The following is a 20,649-nucleotide window of genomic DNA, read 5'->3' as shown; positions in this document are numbered from 1 at the left end:
TAATTACTTTAAATAGTAATTATGGAATGCCAGGATTAGCTATTTTTCACTTAGAAAGCCTAGAGGGCTCTTAATTAAATAGCAGTATTACCTATAATGATGCAGCCTCAGCAATCAATCTTCCATACGGCTCCTCTTTCTCTCTCTCAGACAGGAAAGGTAAGGCTTTAAAACGTGGGTAACGGGCAGATGCTGTGTGAAAAGTGTTTATCTTCCGCTCACTGCTGTGCTGCTTGATGAGATCCTCACTGATCGCCTGTTTTATTTCTCGGACCAGTGGTGAATCTTCAGCACTGGGCCTTGTGTTCTGGATGAGCTTGGCATGTACAGGAGCAATCAAACTCACAGTGGGGGTTTTCTCTTGAGAGAAAAGAGTTGTAGCATCCTTCATGGGCTTGAGGGCAGTGATGAGATCTTCTGCATTTGAGATGTCAGCTTCAGTGAGAGTGGCAATGTCTGAGTCTTTTTTTCTCATCTTTGGAGAGAGCAAGGTGGCGCAAATAGCTGGGTGTTGCTCCAGGAACCTTTCAACCATCTTGTACGCACTGTTTTACCTAGTGCACACATCTGTCTTAAGCTTGTGGCTTTTGAGGCTAAGCAGGTTCTGATTCTCCTCCAGAAGATGGTTGGCAGTGGTGCTGCGGTGAAAAAACGTGGTGATCCGCGGTGACCCTTCCCAAGAGCCTCGTCACAGCAGGCAACTTCAGTGCTTTCTGAGAAGCGAAGTTCAGAGTGTGAGCATAGCATTTAACATGCAGGAAGTTTCCCAGCTGAGCAGCAACAACCATATTAGAGGCGTTATCAGTGACCAAAACCAAATCTTTGTCTGTTATCTGCCATTCTTCTGCACCAGTGTGGCTCTCAGTCATCACCCTCGTTTGGAGGACATAACTCCAAACGAGGGTGACCAGCTCCCAGTCGTTGCTCAACTCACTCAAAGTGCGCCGTTACCGTGACATATAATTCTGTAGCAACTGAAGTCCACACATCACATGTCAGAGCTGTCCTGCATGCTTTCTTCAGTGATTTCAGCACTTTGGTTTTGGTCGTGTTGTACAGTTCGGGAACAGCTTTAGAGGCAAAATACTTCCGCCTCGGGAGTTTGTATCTGGGCTCCAGCGTCCGCACCAGAGCGCAAAAGTCCTGGTTGTTAACGACCGCATATGGATGTAAATCCTTAGCGATAAAGGTTGCGATGGCTGATGAGATTCGTTTCGTCCTTTCAGAGCTGCGGAGAAGTTTTGACAAGCTATTGTTCGCTGGTTAGCAGCAACAACCGGTGGATTCTTCTCCTCTAACCCAAGGTGGAAACGCGAGAAGTGCTGTCGCATGTTTGTAGTGTTACCGCTCTACTTAATCCTGGTTTTACGCGTTCTACACATTGAGTAATTTTTGTCAATGCCCTTTCTATTGTCTTGTTGATAAAAACTGAAATGCTTCCAAACGCTAGCTTTTAATCCTGAGGAGAAAATCTGTCGTTCAGTAAATTCCACTGCTGCCATCCTCACCTTGTCCGTTTGTTAGGCGGCAGGCGTGTCTTTTACTTTCTTTCAGTGAGCAGCGGTAGTGTTCCGTTATTAAATTATTATGGAAAATAATCGTTTTTGAACATATATTAATCGTAATGAAAACCGAAATGCTTCCAAACGCTACTTTTTAATTCTGGGGAGAAAATCTGTTTCTGTTTCTCATTAACTTCCGCTGCCGCTATCCTCACAATGTGCATTCCTTTAAGTGTCCAGGCAGCAGGCGTGTCTTTTACTTTCGTTCCGCAAGCAGCGGTAGTGTTCCTGTCAATAAATTATTATGGAAAATAATCGTTTTTCAACATTTATGAATCGTAATCTAGTCGCCACGTGTCAAACCGCGCTGAATCTAATAATCGATGTATTGGCACACCCCTAATATATATATATATATATATGTATATATATATATATCTCATATCATATCATATCATATATTTTCCTTACAGTGTAAATTTAAACCAGAATATACAATTTGGGTGTACAGTACTGTTATAGTATTGTTATTCATTACTTAAATTTTCATCAAGAACATCTTGCTTCAGAATCCAAATGATCTAATAATGACTAGTGTCTAGTTAGTAAATTTAGTACTTTCAATCAGCACTCGGCCTTTAGAAAGTCCTTAATCACTAGTCAAATGTATCTCTACTTCAGCATCTTACTTCAATAAATAGTCTTTAGCATAGATAATATTTACTTCGCTCTGATTTCCACTTACTTACATGCATTCATTAAATCAACATCAGAATTACTTAATATTCAGAATTCATAAGGAAGCAGGTTAAACAGCTCTTCCTGTTCAGTCAAAAACAAAAGTACTGTCATCTCTATTCCTTATCTCCTCTAACGCAGACTCTTCCCATCTTACTGTTTGCTTCTACCATAACTGTTATTCCTTACCACTTATAATATATGCTTACGTCTTAAACCTTTTAATAATCTTTTTCTCTTCAATGCCAGTACTTATCAGGTCCTGCTGGGGAGGATCCGTTCACTTATCAACAGCAGGAGCTGAAACAGAATTCTCTTCGGAAAACATTTTTCAATGTAACCAATCTTTTATAAAAACCATAGGGCTATATTCAATACAACATTGTTAAGGCTCTTACTTGCAATTTTTGTGTTGCTTCAATTAGGATCTACATGAGTCACTGTCAAGTTTGTTAGTACATGCAAACACCACAATAATACCTAGTAAGTATTTTTCAATTAATCAATAAGGGTTTAAAATCACTACCTGTCAAAATTAATAGTAAATAGTCTATAGTCTTTTCGAGTACATAATTGTTTTATTCTGTTAGAAAGTCATGAAGTCATTGCAATTCCACATAGAAACTTTTATCATTCAAGTGATATTTTTCATTCGCACAAGGCCTTCAGTTAACTTTGCAATTTGGGAGTGTAGTCAAAAAGGGAGTGTAGGCTAGCTGAATTCTTGTCCACATAAGTGGAGGAGTGGATTCACTTAACCAGGGTCAGACAGATAAGGGAGAAACAGAGGCCTCTCATATTACACTTCCTATCTGTCTATCATCAACACCACTACTTGTAAACACTTGATTGAATCACACTCTGAATTCATCCACTAATTCAGCACTTTTCTTTTATTTAATTCTAATATCATTCAAATTTCAACATACTGTTTCTTCCTATTTATTTTATCAGTCTCATTTCACCTCGTACCCCCCTGGGAGAGGGACTAATAACTTAAGTATGGCACTATTTATGGGACCTTGCACACGCACACACACCTTCTGCTGACCTTTCTTCTTCTTCTTCATCATCTTCAACTTATCTGCCTATCTATCCCTTTTTAACATTCTCATTAATGACTGATTCACATTCAAACATACAACCAACTACTAATGTAGTGAAGTAGCATAATATTAAGCATGAAAATGTCCTTTTTGCTTTACGTTAAATCACTCCTCTACTGCGTTTCAAATATCACTCATCATTGATTACCACTCAGACCCAGCAGTACATTATCTATACCTGGAGTTATTAACACAATAACAACCACAAATCTTCTCAAATGCCATTCCTCAGTCTAACTCTTAATGCCATCAATATATCAAAAGTTAGAAGTACATTTTCATAACTTAAAGTTTAATTTTACGGGGGCGGCGGGGGCTGGGTTGTGGTGGGTGGCGGGTGTGGGTGGGGGGAGCGGGGGCTGTGGGCCGGTGGGGTGCCTGGTGGGCCTGCCGTGCCCCCTTCTGCTGCGTTGGGCTTGGGGCGCGCGCCGTGTTGGGGTGGGGGGCGCTACTGGCTCCTGGGTTTGCTCTCCGGCCGGTGGCCCCTGCGGGGCCTGGGGGTTGTGCCTTGGCATTGCTGCGGCCTGGGGGATTGTGCTTGTTCTGTCCTGGCTAGGGTCGATGGCTCCCCTCTTTGGTGGAATTTAGATGTTTCTAGGGTTGGTGAAAGATTCTGGTTGGTAACCCGGTGGGTAGTAGGTGATGTCTGGCCGGTGCTGGATTTCACTTTTCTTTCTTTTCTTTGATCCTTCTTCTTTAATCCTTCCTCGGGTCTCCTGACAACCTCACAACTCTAGCTGGATTCTGATGTATTCGGTTTAGGTGAACGGTATGGGATTTTTAATAGGTTTTAGGTGAATTAATGAGTGCACACCCACACGCACGCACATATGCACACACACACCCGCACATGCACATACTCACACACATACAAAAAAAAGAAGAAAAAGACAGAAAAAAAAAGCAAGCAATGATGATGACATGTCGAATCGGAAATATTACCGAATGAACAATAATGAGCTCTCAAGAAAAAAAAAAAAAAGGATTAGTCGCCCCCCCTTAGTACATATATTCACCATTCACAGCAATGCAAATTTTGACTTACTTTTAATTAGTACTCTCTGATATTAACTCCCTTGAGTACCAATCAATCCAATTAAGCTCCTTAGTTATTCAAGTTAACCTTATTCAATCCCACAATGTTTTTATTTTATTTATTTTCTCTCACAGATTTCCCCTGAGGGCTGGGTATCAACTCCTGACAGGACCACGCACGTCAGATTTGACACCACCCAAAATTTTGTTATGCAGTTATGTTAGACATTATCTAACAACCCTTTATACACAATTCAAGCCATTTTAGATGTCATATTTTAGACAATATGACATACAGACACACACAAGAGCTCACAGAGACAAACACAGACACAATAGTTATGCCTCAATATCAGCAGGCTGTTAAGGCTCAACCATTTTTCTTTTATTATCTTAACCTTGCACCAGCGCAAGTCTCACTTCTCATTCACACAAGTTTCATAGCAGAGGTTTTTATTTCACGGAATTTAAGTGTACACAGGACTCCGCCTTTCTCTATGGAATTTATCGGACTCCGCCGTCCCTCATTTACTTCATTGACTAGTATCCACAGGGTTTTTATTTCTTAACGCGCAATGACCTCCAGTCATTCACTTCCCCCTATTTTAGATTTGTCCAGGAGAAATTACGACCCCCTAATTACAGGCGCAAGTTCCGCACTTCGACCCCTCTTTTGGGTTCGCCAGGAGGATTTTCAACCCCTTATCTCAGCGCTACACAAACACAAACACACCCCAACACGCACACACACACACACACAAAGTACTCACCACATGCATCCTTTCCTCATTTCAGGGAGCTGCTGTTCTGGATTGCCGTCAATCCGCGATCTCGGGGAGCTGACCGAAGGCCGATCGGCCACTATCAAAACCTAGTCTGGCTGTGCACAGGCTTCCATCGTCGACAGTCATTGCGCTCCGGGATTGCAGATATTTTTGCATTCGGCTCTTAGGACCAAAAAATGTCAGGGTTATTCTCAAATCTTCCTCAAATCATGCAACTCCGTTAGACAGGAATCAAGGACCACACCCAAGTTTATTTCTGCAGAAAGGAGAAAGTGGATGCTCCAAGCACAAAAGGACTTCCTGCCTCCACCTCCTTGTTCTGCTTATTTATTCACAAGTTTAGAAGGCGGAACAAAAGGCGGTACAAAACTCATAATGATAAAAAACATGCATCTGGTGTGTGTGTGTGTGTGTGTGTGTGTGTGTAGCATTTCAATTGCAGCAAATAGTAAAGTGCTTATATATGTGATTAAAAAAAATTCCAACATACTTGTATTAAATTTTCTCACATATTTTGTATACTGTTTATTGTTCGAATAAAGTTTATAAGAAGAAGAAAAAAAAGTCACCTTGGTTACATGTAGTGATATTTAAGGTCCAGCAGGTGTCAGTAATCAGTGACACAGCATCAAAACAGTGCGCCATTTTGTCAACATGCTTCATGATGCCTCATTGACCTATGACCTGTGAGTCTTAGTAGATTAAGACAAGAAAAGGTTCCAGTCCTGTAAGTCTTAATAGCCTAATAACATCGAGGTACAGCTTTATTGTAGTATGATAGTTGGCTTTGTTCTGTAGTGTAAAAGTGTAGGCTTATGTGTGTAAGGCTACAAGTATACACATAAATGAAACTTGATTGTTTGTGGTCCTTTGTTCCTGTGCTTGTCCCGTGGGCCCGTGTGTGTGTTTGTATGTTGATGTGTCATAATGTCCAAAATTATGTCTAAAAGGGCTTGTTAGATAGGGTCTATCATAATTACATAATTATAAGTGTACAAAGTTGTAATTTACAAATTTTCAATAATTTACAAATTTAGAATATTGATATCCATATGAAAATGAAACAAATGGACATCAAAAATATATTCTGCGTATTCTCCTGATGGTTGCAAGAAAGACAATCCTGGCAAATTAGAAGAAAACATCTCCACCAACAAAAGCTGAATGGATTTTGAGATTGAAACAAGTGTACACGATGGAGTACATGACTGCTAAATTGCAGATGAAGACGGACTTATTTCTAAGAAGATGGATGTTAGTGAAATACTATTTAAATGTGTGAATACTATTGGGAAATGCTTGATTAAGATATGCCCTGTGTCAAGGTTTGTTCATTAATGTTTTTGTTAATAAAGTAATGCATTCCAATTGCGCCTGATTTGAATGAATTATTAATTCTTCATCTAATTCAACGAATCAAAAAATTCTAAGTGTAGCGCCTTCAGATTATGGTTATTTACATAGTTTAATCGTTTGATTTCTTCCATACACAGTTTTGCCCCACTGGCAGCAATTGTTGTTGAAGTCTATAACTGTAATTTTATACTTAAAATAAAAAATATCAAAGGTATTAATGCAACCTTTTGCACTTATGTGCTAGTAGAACACTTAGACTAAGGTTTTGGTTCATAAAATATTGTTTCCAAGCACTTCTGTCACATGGCAGCACTGTCACATGGCATCATCTGCTTCCTGTTCCTTCTGGCTGAAGACATGGCTAATGCAAATCCTCCAGGAATAAGGTAACTTTCATAAATTTCTTATGATTTCCCCCCAAATATAATTGTAATTATTTAATCATTGAAGTCTCTAGAGTAATCCTCACCCTTTTTTCTTTTCTTTTTATTAATTTTTTTACCTGGGGTAAATATTTTGTTGTTCATAGTCCTATTTCTGTGAGTGGCAACAAAAGTTGCCAGTGGGCACACAGCTTGTCACTAACTAAAGGAAAACATTGTCTGCAGGATTGCTTATAACTTACTGTTTCAAGTTGTAGAACAGAGGGCAATCTTGGTCCTGCAGGTTTTGGAGGTTTCTCACTTCCAACACAAGCTGATTCCAATTAACAGGATCGTCATCAGGCTTATGCAGAGTTTACTGAAAGAAACCAGTTCAAATTGTTTGTTGTTTTTAATTTTATACAGGTAGGGTTGCCACCTTAGATTTGTGAAAAAAAGGGACACTTGTTAGGGGCGGAGGGCTCGGGCATTATGGGGTAGATGGCACGAACTTCCGTGTTCCACACATTGGCGTCGTTTCCGGCCACTGATGGCCAATTCAGTCCCCCAACCGCGTGCTCCTGACCATCGGCGGGAGTGTGCAGGGCGTTTCAACTCTCTGAAATGCTACGGACAACTGAGACAGACACACTACACACTCACACTTGTCGACAGGAACGCGCAACCAAGGGGCACAAAAGCGAAAGCGCAAGAACTGGGATGCGGCCCACACGTCGCAAACAGGAGACGGAACCAAAGCTGATGTGAGACATCTGAATTCAGCCATGTCAACACACTAGACAAAGAGAGAGACATCAGGAGAATTATGCATTGGACATGATGGATGTGACAGGAGCATATTTGCATTTCCAATACTAGGTTATTAAATTGATTACTTACAAAGATCTAACCAAGTTTTTACTGCCGTCTACAAAGACTTGCCACTACTAGGAACAATACCGAATATCCGCAAAATATGTCCGTCCCCAAAAAGGGTCTGATTAGAAACGATGAAAAACTGTGCAAGGTATAACAGTTAACATGGTGTTGCGAATCGATACTTTTATTTTTTACATCGATGCATATTATAAGAAGTTTAAATATAAAATTGATTTTCGATGCATCGTTAAATCCCTATTTACTACATTGATTAAGTGAAGTTATCTAGGCATTACCAAGTTGTAGGACTCCCTGTTGTCTCTCTTAATGTGCCTTTGTTTTCCCTTTGAAACTGGTTGTCTGTCTGACGCAGATGTTCTTGAGTCTGTTGCACTTAATCTGGGTGGACTCCTTGGCCTGCTGCTGCCATCTTCTACATTCCATATAAATGTAGATTTAAAAACATGATTCGACATGCAAATATACTAAGTTCAAAGTGGAACAACTCATTTCTGTGCTTACCTCTTTGTTGTGACACAGAAGTTCTGGAGCCTGTTGCAGTGATTCTGGATGGACTCCTTTGCCTGCTGCTGCTACTCCATTCTGTATTAATGGATTAAACAAATACAGATGAAAACATATTTAGTGATTGGATGTGCAGATATACTAAGGGAACTTCTCACAGCTCCTCTTACCCCTTTGTCTTTTCTGTGACACAGATGTTCTTGAGCCCGTTACACTGATTCTGGATGGACTCCTTGACCTGCTGCTGCTGCCATCTTCTAGAATAAATGTAGATTTAAAATACAGATTAAGCATTTGGGTGTGTATATGTATTAGGTTAACAGTTGTAAGACATTCTATTTACTAGCTTACCAATTTGTCATCCTGACACTGATTCTCTCCCTGATAGAGTAGCTCTTGACCCTGACAAAGGTGCACTTGACCCTGACAAAGGTGCACTTGACCCTAACAAAGGTGCACTTGACCTTGCACTCAAACTGGACTCATTTGTCTGCTGCTGCCAATTTCTATATTGAATACAGATTTTAAAAATACAAATGAAAACATGATTGAATCATTGAACATAATTGCATTAAAATACATTACAAACATTTTAAACTTAATGAATTTGGGCATCCACTCACCTATTTTTCCATGAGTATTTGGCATCCCCTTTTGCTGCCTTCAGTAGTCCATGCTGTCCCTCCATGAACGATTTAAACTCCACGCATAATACTTTAAAGTTTAGTCTGACTTGAAGTTCTGCTTTGACCAGCCCCACTGACATCCTGCTTTTTTTTGTTTGTCTGACCAGACATCCTCCATGTGGCTAAATACACGCTCAACATAGGCATTACTGACCGGTATAGAGAAAATAAGACTTTGAGCAGTTCTGTTGCACCTTTCAACTTCTTGAAAAAAAACACAATTTTTTTGTCCGGTGCCAGGTCTTCTGGGATGCATTCAAAGATACTGTTCAGTACAGTGTAGTTCTGGTACAGTTTGTCTTCATCTATGTCCAGAGCTAGTTTGTTTACCAATCCTTTGAGTCCATCCCACTCCATTGGACCACTTAGACGGAGACAGCTGGTGTGAGACAAAACTTGATCATCAAAATCAAAGTTAGCCTCAAGGTACAGAACAGCCTTTTCAAAGAAGCAGTCAGCCAGTGATGCAAACTTTGTGTGTTCTCTTGCACTCCGTTTTTGGGTTGCTTGCTTTGCTTTTTGACCATAGAACATGTCTGCACGGCGTGTGATTAATTGGCTGTGCAATTGACTCATTACTTAATGAATATCCAAAAGAGTAGCACTCTCATTTTCCAGCTTCACAATTGTGCACTGAAACTCTTGCATGACATTGTGCAGGAACAGAAGGAAACACTCAGTGTCGTCTCATCGCTACTGTTGGCATCAGCATCACTATTACACATAGCCCTCCAAATAATGTCAGGGCAGTCCTCCTTTCCAAGTGACAAAAAGTAACATAGAGCAGGCCAACACTCCAAGAGCCGCTGAATTGCAGGCAACAGAGACAGCCAACGGTCGCAACATGCCTCAGTATCTCTTTATGCTGTACTGAAGTAAAATCTCAAAACTCCTCCAGAGAATCTGCTCTTTTAGCTGAGCATGAGAATTCGCTGTGGATTTTTAGGACAATAGCTTCAGCATCATAACCCGCAGCACTGAGAATTCTGTTTGCAGTTTTCAGGGTGTTGTGGATCAAATTAAATTTTCAGTTTCCCTTCATGATGCATGTATTGACTTCTTTCAGTTTTTGGAAAACTGAGTTATGCTTGCCAAAATTCACAGATGCATTGTCAGCTCCATATGCACGAATCTGATTTAAACGCAGGCCATTTTTTTCTGTGATAGCCACAATTTGCTCATAGATGGCACTGCTATTTTCTTGGGGGTTCTCGTAAAATTCCAACAGTCCATAATTAACGCCGTCCTCTTTGTGGAAGTACTGAACTGTAAATGGATACACTTTTGTGTTGCCTGAGTGTGATGCTTCAGAACAGACAGAAAAATATGGTGCAGTGTGCAGTTCTGTGGCTAAATACTCCTGTCTGTAAGGAGCTAAGACATTTTGAACTAAAGCCTCACTTTTTGTTCTTCTACATTACATTTTTGTGGCAATAGCAGAATCATTAAAGATCTTCGTACTTTATTGCTGCAGTCCATTGATAAATAGCTGTGGCCGTGTTTCACACCATAATAAACACTTGTCAGCTCTACCACTGCAATTTTGTCTTCTTCAGCTGTACCTTTTTTGGTCATAAAAGTGGCAATGGCTGCCTGTTTTCGTTTATTTGCGACCACAGCTTGATGTTTCGTTGTTTTCGCGTGGATTTCTAAAGCGTTTTTTTCCTTCATATTTGATGGATATTTTTGCCGGACACAAAATACAAGTAGCATAAAAATTGTCTTCCTGGGTCGGCCGTACCCATTCAAACCCTGAAAGTGTTGCCCAGTGGGGATTGTAACAAGTATATAGTTTTTTTCGTGTAGCTGACTTAACTGAACTTGCTTCTTCTTCTTCCTCGTCAGTTGTCTCTCCTCCCATGTTAAATTACGTAGAAAAAACAAATGCCTGCCTGCCTGCTTGCTTCCTGTCGCCCTCTCTTTTTTTCCGTCAAGTTTCCTCCTTTTTTTCTTCTTTATTGACTCGTGCTGGGGTGAGTGCGACGGGAAGCAAACAGAGACAATTTTAAATAACCACAGACGCGCATCGTTTCTCTCTGGACTACAGAGCGAAGGAAATACAATTAGGTAATTGCATTTTCCCGAAGATCCGGGACAAATTGTGTCCTAGGAGAGATTTATTTTTTCCCGGGCAGCTGTTAAAAAAAGAGAACAATTCTGGGAAAAACGGGACGGGTGGCAACTATCAGGGTAACCAAGGTTTGAACCATGATCATTAGCTACCTTGTTGGGATGATCATATCCATTGTTATCCATGTTCCGTTGTATGTTTTACCTTCCTCACCCCCTCCACTTTTTAATTTATTTATTATGATATTATTTTGGGATTATCATTATCATCATCATCATTATCATCATCATCATTATTGTCATTATTTCTACTATTATTTGGTTACATTTCACTATAGTGACAAGCTGTGTGACCACTGGCAACAATTGTTGCCGGTCATAAAAATGCTACTTTCTTCCAAACAAAGTAGAAAAAATAAATACATAATATTATTCAGAGAGTCAACTGATAAAATGGTATGCCTTAAAACTCCCAAAGAAATTTGGGCACAAATGGGTTAAGTAAAATCAAACATGGTGCCCCTAAAGGCGACCAAGGGAAGTACTACTCCACTTTTAATCTTTCCTTTTTCTGGTTAGTTACTCCAGAAAGAACAAAATTATCTCATGATATGTTATTAATTGATATGTGTAACGATAACATGTTTTGCTTGGAAGAACTTAACTTGCCAGTCTGACCAAATTTAATTCTTAATTATTAATTATTTAAATAATTTGGAGTTTAAAAGTCTTGGACTTGGGTTGAGCCAAAAGAGTGACGGCGTCCGCACCCCCTTGTGACGGACACGTCCCGCAACTTTAAAACAGCCGGGGGAATTTTTTTTTAGAGCTCTTGTTTCCGGCCCTCTGTTCCTGCTTCATTTACCTTTTTCACCTCGTCTGGCCCAGAACTGACAAAAGGACTCCCCGGTGCCGTGCCACGTTTTTCAACCACGTGGCATCTCTGTTCCCTGAACAACCAAGTGTCTCGGACTTGGCGATCGCACCGAACCGCCGCTGTGCTCCAAACCCCGGCGCGCCCCACCTGCCAGACGGACTTTTTTCGCTTTTTTTCCCCCGCTTTTTTTTTGTGTTTCGACCCACCTCTGTGGCACAAATTTTATTGTGGAATATATATATATATTTTTTTACCTTGCCTTTTGGAAGCAATGTTTTCTTCAATCGACCTTCCCTCCACTAGCTCGATTCAACTCACTCCAGTAAGTTGCATAGCCACTTTGACATATCGTTGGTGCAACTTCCATTTCAAATACCTCACAGATTTGGCAAGTCAAACCTTTTCTTTCTACCTTGTTAAATTGTTCCTTTCCTATTTCTATTAGCTTTATTTTTATCCCTTTTCTTTTCACCGTATGATAGTTAGGTAGGCACCGTTTTGATTCTGTATGTGTAACCGTAGTGAATAAATGCAAGTCTCAATCGTGCTTTTGTCCGAGTGGATTAGTAATTATTTTATTAATACAAAGAACCACAAACATTGAATGTGGTGACTTCAGATTATGAATAAATAAATGAGGATTTGGATTTTATTTGTTGTGTTTCTTCAAAACTGAAAGTAATTAGAATGTGGTGCCTCTATAGGCGATTGAGGGAATTAGGACTTCCTCAAGCGCCGATCAATTTACTAATTCGTCCAAAAATACACAAATTATCACTACAGAATGGTGCTCCAAGTGAGGCTTTTATTTAAAAGAATGTAAATTCGAACATGCATGATTTTGGTTTTTGAAAGATTTCCACGCAGCGTGTTTATCATTGGTATTCGCCAAGTGTAGAGTTCTTTCTATACCATAGAATTGCATTAATTCACCCCTTTTAGCTTTGCACTAAGCGTCTGTTTAGCCGCTATCTTGCGTGTGGTAACATCTTAGGTGAGCCGCTAGTGTGAAACGAGAGTGTAGCAGGATTGATTGAGAAAACGAGAGCCAGTTACTATTGGAAGAATAGTGATTTGTATGTGAATACGACGTGATAGAACTTGAGTTTGCAACTTGTAAATTTCAGCTGGCTGAATTTAAAGTTGTGCGTTTGTTTTGTGTTTCCGGAACTTGTGGGAAGTCAGGTGACAGCCGCCGTGCAACACCTTGACGAGACTCGAGTTACGTGCCTAGGATTAGCTACCCTTGAGTGACGTAACGACATTTGAGTCATTGCCCCGTTTCCTCCCGCACCTAACGTGTAGGAGAAGTTGTGAGTTGCAAGTGTGCTTTCCGTAAGCCACCGACTCCAAATAAGCTTACTGTGAGCGGGTTAAGACAGGGAAGCTAAGACGTTAGCTGCATACCTGTACCGTGTATGCATTTCCATTAGGTGGCGCCATAGTCCTTGTGAAGTTTGAGCTGTGTGGTTCGTGGGGACGTGGAGTTGAGTACCTCCCCCCTTTGTCTTTTTAGCGAGCCACACCTCAAGGCGGCCCCGCTGGGGTGTGAAGCCTCGTAGGTTGACAGGCTGTCATTCAAGCGTTGGCTGCTAGACGAGCAACATCGAGCTCCGATCTGCTCGTCATTGCCTGTCAATCAAACCACTGCTGCGGTGGCCGCTCCGCGGTTTAAGCTATGCAAGTACTAACCCACTAAACATTGCTTTGTAAATTGAACACCGTGTTGAGCATACCCCCCCGCCTGGCGTGAGCTACCGTGGGTCTCGCAGGATAATAGTGATTATCCGCGTCCTTTTAAACACACTTGTAGGCTTAATTTACTGCTTGTGTTTAATTATTACATTAATAATCAACCGCGTTCTAGCCTTATAAGCTTTCTAGTCTAATAGGGGGTATAGTGACAGCACCGCGGCTTTACAAACAAACACACTAGGGCCAAACCAATTAACAGAATTACTTTTCTTTTTCTTCTGTTTAATCCAGTTTATACTAGTGCTACTGTTAACTGATGGTATCCTTGCCTTAACACTTTGCTGTCTGTTTCTGTGTTTTGGTTAGTTTGCTAGTCAATTATTTTCAATAATTATAATTTTTCCCTCTATCATTTTTCTGTTGTGTCTTAGTCAATAAGGTGTGAATTCTAAAAGCTACTATTAGGGAAGCAGCTTGAATATTTTTGTAGTTTTACCATTTTCACCCTTGAAACCCATCCATAAAGGGACATGTGCATAGAACTGCATTGACACTCCAATTATTTCATTTGACTAAGGCTATTAATCCATTTTAATTTCATTTCCCTTTCCTGTTTTTGTTTATTTAATTTAATTTTCAATTTTTAACTCTACAACACCCCCCCCCCCCACAAATAGTTTTTTTTCTGCGTTTGACCCAGTTTATGGGTTAGTCTCTGTAACGCTAGTTAACTGTTGTTACCCCTTCCCCATTTATTAGAGCTACTCTTTGCCGAGTGAACCAATTAGAATTTTGTTTTAACAAAAAAATTTGCCTCTCTTCCTTCTGTCTTTTTATTTTTTTTACCATTTGTTTTCCCTTTTTGTTTTGTTTTGTCTGTTGTTTGCAGCCCCGCTGCAAATCTTCTTTTACTTGTGTGTCTATTTCCTTTCTGACAGTTTAAGCCCATTGTGTAATGTTGACGATCGTACTGGATAGCGGGGTAGTTAGGTAAGTGTGTACGCTAACTAACTAACTACTTAACGCTGGTAAGAGTCTAATGGTCAAAAAAAAAAAAAAAGCTGTTAAAAAAAAGTGTTAACGAACATGGCCGCACCACGAGAAACTACTAGCCCCTGTGAGAGCTTGGAAACTCTGACCCAGCTAGTTCAGAAGCTGACTAAAGACGTCTTTCCTGAATACGCTGACTCTATTAAGAATGCGGATGTTGACACACTTAAGAATAATCTCGCACAGATTATGAGTGACGCTGAAACGAAAGCCCCGAAGGATAAATAATTTTTCCGAAAGCTCGGATGTCTGACATTGAACCTTACAGCGCAGTTGAAGTTGAGCGATATCGAGGAGTGCGAGGTGAAACACCAACTTGAAGTGGTACGACAGCAGAACCGTGACAACGGCACAGCTGACAGCCGCCAATGACCGAGTGAATGTTGTTGGAACCCAACTGGTTGACGTACGGGCACAGTTGGACGACGCCGAGGCCCACGCAGATGCGGTGCAGGCTGGAAACTTGGACAGCGACGCCAATGAACTTGATTCTGACGATGACTCTCCTCAAAAGATTGGCGAGTTGAACCAAGCTCTCGCATCCGCCGAGGACAAAAATCGACAACAAGAAAGACTGTTGAAAACCACAGCTGATGAAGTGACCTGGAAAGATTTGGACAAGCTGGCTCGAAAAATCGCCAGGTTCGAATCGAAACCAGGGGGGTCCCATAACACATCAGAATACCTCAAAGACATTGACTATCATCTCCAGAGGTTTCCAACGGCAACCGTGGAGGATACGTTGTACTTTATTAAAATGACTTGCATACCTTGTAAACGGCCTCCTGACTCAACGGTATTGGTACTTCATGTTGACCCAAATACTACAGCCGACACGCATGTACCGCTATCAACCGACAAAGTGAGCCGTTCCCACAGCTTTTAGGGGAACAGCTCATAAATTCTATCTGAGCGTCACCCTGGAGCAAGTTCTGACCTACGAAGCCCTCGTAGATTCAGCGGCAGACGTCATGTCAAACTCGATGTTTTAACAACTCTAACGACCTAACGACCGACCGCTCCGCCTACAGTGGTGCCCACTCACCGTTGGCGCCTTTCAGCTACTAACACACTGCTGGAGTCTGTTGCGATGGTACATTGGACCATTGGCCCTATGGAATTTATCCATCCAGTCTATGTGGGACTCATTGAATCGGTCCCCCTTCTTATGGGCCAAGACCTGCTGTTTGGCTTCCAACCCATCATCGACTACCAGAATCTCGAGATTTGGGCCCAGGTGCAGCAGGCTCTGCCGACACATCGCCCAGACCCTGACCGGTCTCAGCTCTGCACTGTGACTCGGGTGCAGCCACCCCATGGGGAAGCAGGCGCCCCCATGGGGAGCTGGGACACGACACATGCCAAGGCAGGACCTCACACGTCCCCTCTCAAGGACCGGCTAAGAAGCTACGACACCTTCCTTTGCGACCTTGACCCGCCACTGCCTGACACAGGGTACGCCGCGGGCCTCATCAAAGGTGTCCAGGTGCAAGGCACGCCTGTCTTTGACGCTGTCCTCGCCTTGTGGGCTGACAAGTCAACCATTTCTGCAGTTTTTGCTGCCGACTTGCAAGATCACGACCCAAACATTGCTTTCGCCTCCAAGTCTTGTCAGTTTCCGTTGAACCTTCAGTGAAATTAGCGCTCACTGACCCACTACTTCCTGGTTGTCTTGGACATGCCCCACACCCTCTTTGTGGGTGCAAATTTGCTTGTTCGCCTTGCAGTCCAGGTAGACACAATCAACAATGTGCTGTGGTCCCTCACCAACTCAGAACTTCTTGCGTGTGTGCGAGCAAACCAGGTCTTGAATGTCCGCTCCGCGTTCTTCCAACCCTCACCGGAATTCATGAACCTGTCGCTGCTTTTGGAGGCCACTCCCATTGTGGATGCCTCGCTCACCACTCTGATCTTGGTTCACAATCCCATGTCTCATGACGTTCGCATACTAAAAGCAACCCGCCTGGGTCTGCTACTTGTTCTTGACCGAAGACGCAGATGGCCGAAGACTCACCAGGCCATCTCAACTTGTCAATCAACCCTGTCGGTCCCACAAACGATGAAGACATCGTCCCAGTGGACCTGGGGGCAGACCAACAACTGGTGATTTACGCATTGGGCGCGTTGCCCCCAACGCCCTCCAGCTCCTCCTCTGAAAACCCTTAACCAACTGCGACCCAGAATGGGGACCTCCAACTGTACCCAGAGTTCGAGGCACACCTCTAGGAGGTCCTGCGCCGCGCCGACGCACTGCGATCCGACCAGGACCGCGAACGCTTGCGCACGGTGTTAATGAAATACACACCCTCTTTTGCCAAGGACTCCTTGGACTGCAGACTGATGGACCTACATGTGGTCCGCATCCCTACTCAGCCCGGAGCTCCTCCAACTTTCGTACGCCAGTACAAGATTCCGATAGCCCTTTACGAACCAGTGCAGAAGACTATCGACGCTATGCTGGAAAAGGGCATCATTCGCCCCTGTAACAGCACTTACTCGGCTCCGTTGTGGCCAGTCTTGAAACCAAGCGGCACATGGAGGCCGACCATTGACTATCGCAAACTGAACCAGCAGGTTCTTCTTTCGTGATGGCCCATTAAATAACTTGAACAGGAACTTCCTAAGGTTCGAGATTACAAGATCCCCACGTAGTTGACCTCTGTGCGGCACCACTGACGTTTTAGGAGGGACAGTTTGGCACCTGCGGAGGACAGCTGTCCAAGAACGTGGTCGATTTCCACCAAGTGATCGTCCAAAGAGGAGCTCCACATCATAGGGGGGGTGTCTGTAACAGTTATAGACCAGTCACCCTCTAAAAAAAATTATCTTCCTTTCCTTAACATTTCACTCTTGGAAATATGCGCTTAGTCACAACTAGGGTGGGGTGAGATGCCTCCGTTCTCTCCCTTTTGCCTAAACCAGAAACAGTCCAAAAGAGGTTACACTCTTTTGAAGTCAACCACAGGCCATCTCACCAGGATGTGAATGTTTGTTTGTCACCAGCCAGAACTACGAGTTTATGGCATCAAAGTATTTTATCGGAAAGCATCATCTTCACCCCTGCTGACATCGCAGACTGGCAGTCTGCAAACTCTTATCAAAGTCATAAAACAACATGGGCCAAAAGGTCCGTTGGAACCCTGGTCAGTACATTCCAGCTGAAGAGGGTCTTCTGCCCAGATTTAGTCATAACTGTTTTAATTTCCTTATTTCCTCAGTAGAGCTTTGTGAGTGTTATCACAATTTCTGCCAGGTGCCGTCATGACTGGGACCTCCTCTATTTCCACAACAATGGGCCATAGTCTGTGGTTGAAGTCAATGTGTAATGAATGATGTCTTTAAAAGTCTTATCTCATGTCTGGTGAACTCCGGGTGGGCTGTTGGCTGGGGGCTTTGTGGTATCGCCCTTCAAGATAGTATAAGAATGTTGTAAGTCCTCTGAAATCTTCGCACTTGTGAGAAGATACAGCCATTGCCTTTAACTCACTGGTGCCCGGAATATTTTGTAAAATAAAACCTTTGAAGGAACTGTTCACCGATCTCCAGCCTGTATTCAGATAATCAACATTCTCTCTACCCGAAAGAAAACGAACACGCGGAGGAAAAGATCTGCCTCCTAACACAGCCCAGAGTGCCTCCAAGTGGTTACGATCGGAACTGCCCTTACATGAAACACCTATACTCTACAAAGCAATCTTACACATTTCACATAAGAAATTCATCACATACAAGGGAACTTACACACTGAATGTTTCACATCATGTTATGCCTATAAAAGGAATGTCATGTATTTCAACAGGAATGATGATTGTAAACCCAAAGATTATTTAGTTACTCCGGAAAGAACTAAATGATCTCATGATGCTTTATTAGTTATGTGTATCGATAACATGGAAGAACTTGACTTGCCAGCCTGACCAAATTAAATTCTTAATTATTTAAATAATTTGGAGTTTAAAAGTCTTGGGTTGAGCCAAAAGAGGGACGGCGCCCAAACCCCCTTTGTGACGGACACGCCCCGCAACTTTAAAACAGCCGGCGTGAACTTTGTTCAGAACTCTTGTTTCCGGCCCTCTGTTTCTGCTTCATTCACCTTTTTCACCTCGTCTGGCCCAGAATTGACAAAAGGACCCTCCGGTGCCATGCCACGTTTTTCAACCACGTGGCATCTCTGTTCCCTGAACGACCAAGTGTCTCGGACTTGGCGATCGCATCGAACCGCCGCCGTGCTCGAAAACCCCGGCGCGCACCCCACCTGCCAGACGGACTTTTTGCTCTTCCTTTTTTTTTCTCTTTTTTTGTGTTTCGACCCGCCTCGGTGGCACAAAGTCGCCGACAATTTTTTCCGTTATATATCATATATCAAAAATTATTTTAATATTTATAATTTTTTTTACTAGGTTTACAGTTTTTCGCAGCCAGTCAGGAGTTATAAACGAGCTGTTTTGTTTTATGTGATGTGAATATTGAATACTTGAACAGTTATGCTGTTGAAAAATTTCGTTGTAGCTTGTGACGAATCTGCAGACATGAAATACATTACTGGAGTACATTTTCCTAGAGGCCACAGCTTAACTCCTTCAGACCCATAGATGATTGATAAAAACGCATAATTTGGATGATGACAGTTCTGGTTCATGATTGGATCCTATCTAACCAATCACAATTGCAAGTTGATTTGCATGATGTTCATGTTAAAAATGTTACATATCAGCTATAAGGTTACGGCCATATTATCGTGGCATCCACTCACTATAACAAATAAAAACATGACACAACCCCCAATTTTTCCCCATGTTGTTCTTATGTGGAAAAAAAGTAAGTAAAAATCAGTAAGTAAAAATAAAATAAAATTGCCCAGCAGAAAAAATGCAGGTCTGAAGGGTTTAAATCCTGCCAGAGGAAACAAAACATTGCAGCCTTCAACATCGCGCTAAAATAACATATACAGTGGTACCTCGGAGTTTGAACACAACTCCTATCTGTGAAGTGTTCAAAGTCCGAATTGTTCAACCTCCGAAAAAAAATCCCATAGGAAATAATGTAAATGCAATTAATCCGTTCCCTAGCTCCAAAAACAGAAAATTCCTATTTTAATTTCTATTTTGTAATGCTATGTTAATGAATGCATGCTTAAGTTCACTGCTGAGTTAGTGTATTTTACATTGGGCACATTGTTAGACTACAAAGGGGTCCTTGTGTGCTGTTTAGCATCAGGCACGTTGTTGAACAGTATTTACGTAAGTAGTTACAACGGCGCGATAATCTCCTTCCTAAATCCACTATGGTTCGTAGCATTGTACGTTTTTCTTTTCTGCCACTGGCAATGCTGGTTTTCTTTGGGCCCATGTCAAAGAAAATTTAAATTGTCATGGACAAATCAAAATATACTCACGAATGTACAGAGCATCTCCGAGAGTATTTACCCGCTCTCCACTACACAACGTGAGCATTCAGCATTGCTCGGTTTCCCTCGGCTACCTGATGAAGGTACATTCGACTTTGCTTGGTTTGCTTGGGTGTTCAAACTCCGAGAATGAGGTCAAACTCCAAGGCATTTTTTACTCCGATTTTTTGGTCGAAGCCCGATTTGTACGAGTTCCGAGACGTTCAAACTCCGGGTTTCCACTGTACATAATCATATATCGATGTATCGTGTCGTTCGCTCCATTCATGGTGCCTTAGGCGCAAATGCAGCAACTTAGAAGACCCCCATGCCAGCTGCGACCCGGCCTGGACCAGGTTGAGTGGACGTGGGGCGGGAGCGGAGTGAGGCGGCGGCCCCATGGGACGGCGGGACGGCCGGCCTCCCGCGAGTCGGCCTCATTCGCCGCGGGCACTCGCTATCTCCAGTAATGATGCTTCCGCAGGTTCACCTACGTAAACCTTGTTCCCTTTCAGAGAGCAAAGACAATTTGCTTTCCAGACTTATTAATCTCACCTAACTACAACAAATGTAACAAACTCTACATTAAAATTTCAG

At 42.3% G+C, this 20,649-nt stretch overlaps 1 long non-coding RNA gene across 5 annotated transcripts in view; it reads right to left on the bottom strand.

Annotated features, from left to right (window-relative positions):
* The window catches only part of LOC147155508 (uncharacterized), a 30,534-nt gene extending 16,227 nt beyond the window's left edge, over nucleotides 1-14,307 (bottom strand). For 2 of the 5 annotated variants that reach the window (XR_015092033.1, XR_015092030.1), the window contains exons 1-5: nucleotides 8,640-14,307; nucleotides 8,459-8,545; nucleotides 8,286-8,366; nucleotides 5,152-8,196; nucleotides 92-713 (exon numbers count right to left, since the gene is read on the bottom strand). This is a non-coding gene — a long non-coding RNA (uncharacterized LOC147155508). The remainder of the gene's footprint in view (nucleotides 1-91; nucleotides 714-5,151; nucleotides 8,197-8,285; nucleotides 8,367-8,458; nucleotides 8,546-8,639) is intronic. The other 3 variants (XR_015092031.1, XR_015092034.1, XR_015092032.1) reach the window with 2 other exon arrangements.
* Between the last annotated feature and the right edge of the window lie 6,342 nt (nucleotides 14,308-20,649).

This window comes from Leptonotus elevatus, chromosome 21 (genome assembly GCF_054856555.1).
Source record: "Leptonotus elevatus isolate MCC_2025b chromosome 21, RoL_Lele_1.0, whole genome shotgun sequence".
NCBI lineage: Eukaryota > Metazoa > Chordata > Actinopteri > Syngnathiformes > Syngnathidae > Leptonotus > Leptonotus elevatus.
Note: the sequence above shows the minus strand (reverse complement) of the source record. Positions and strands in the feature narration are given on the sequence as shown.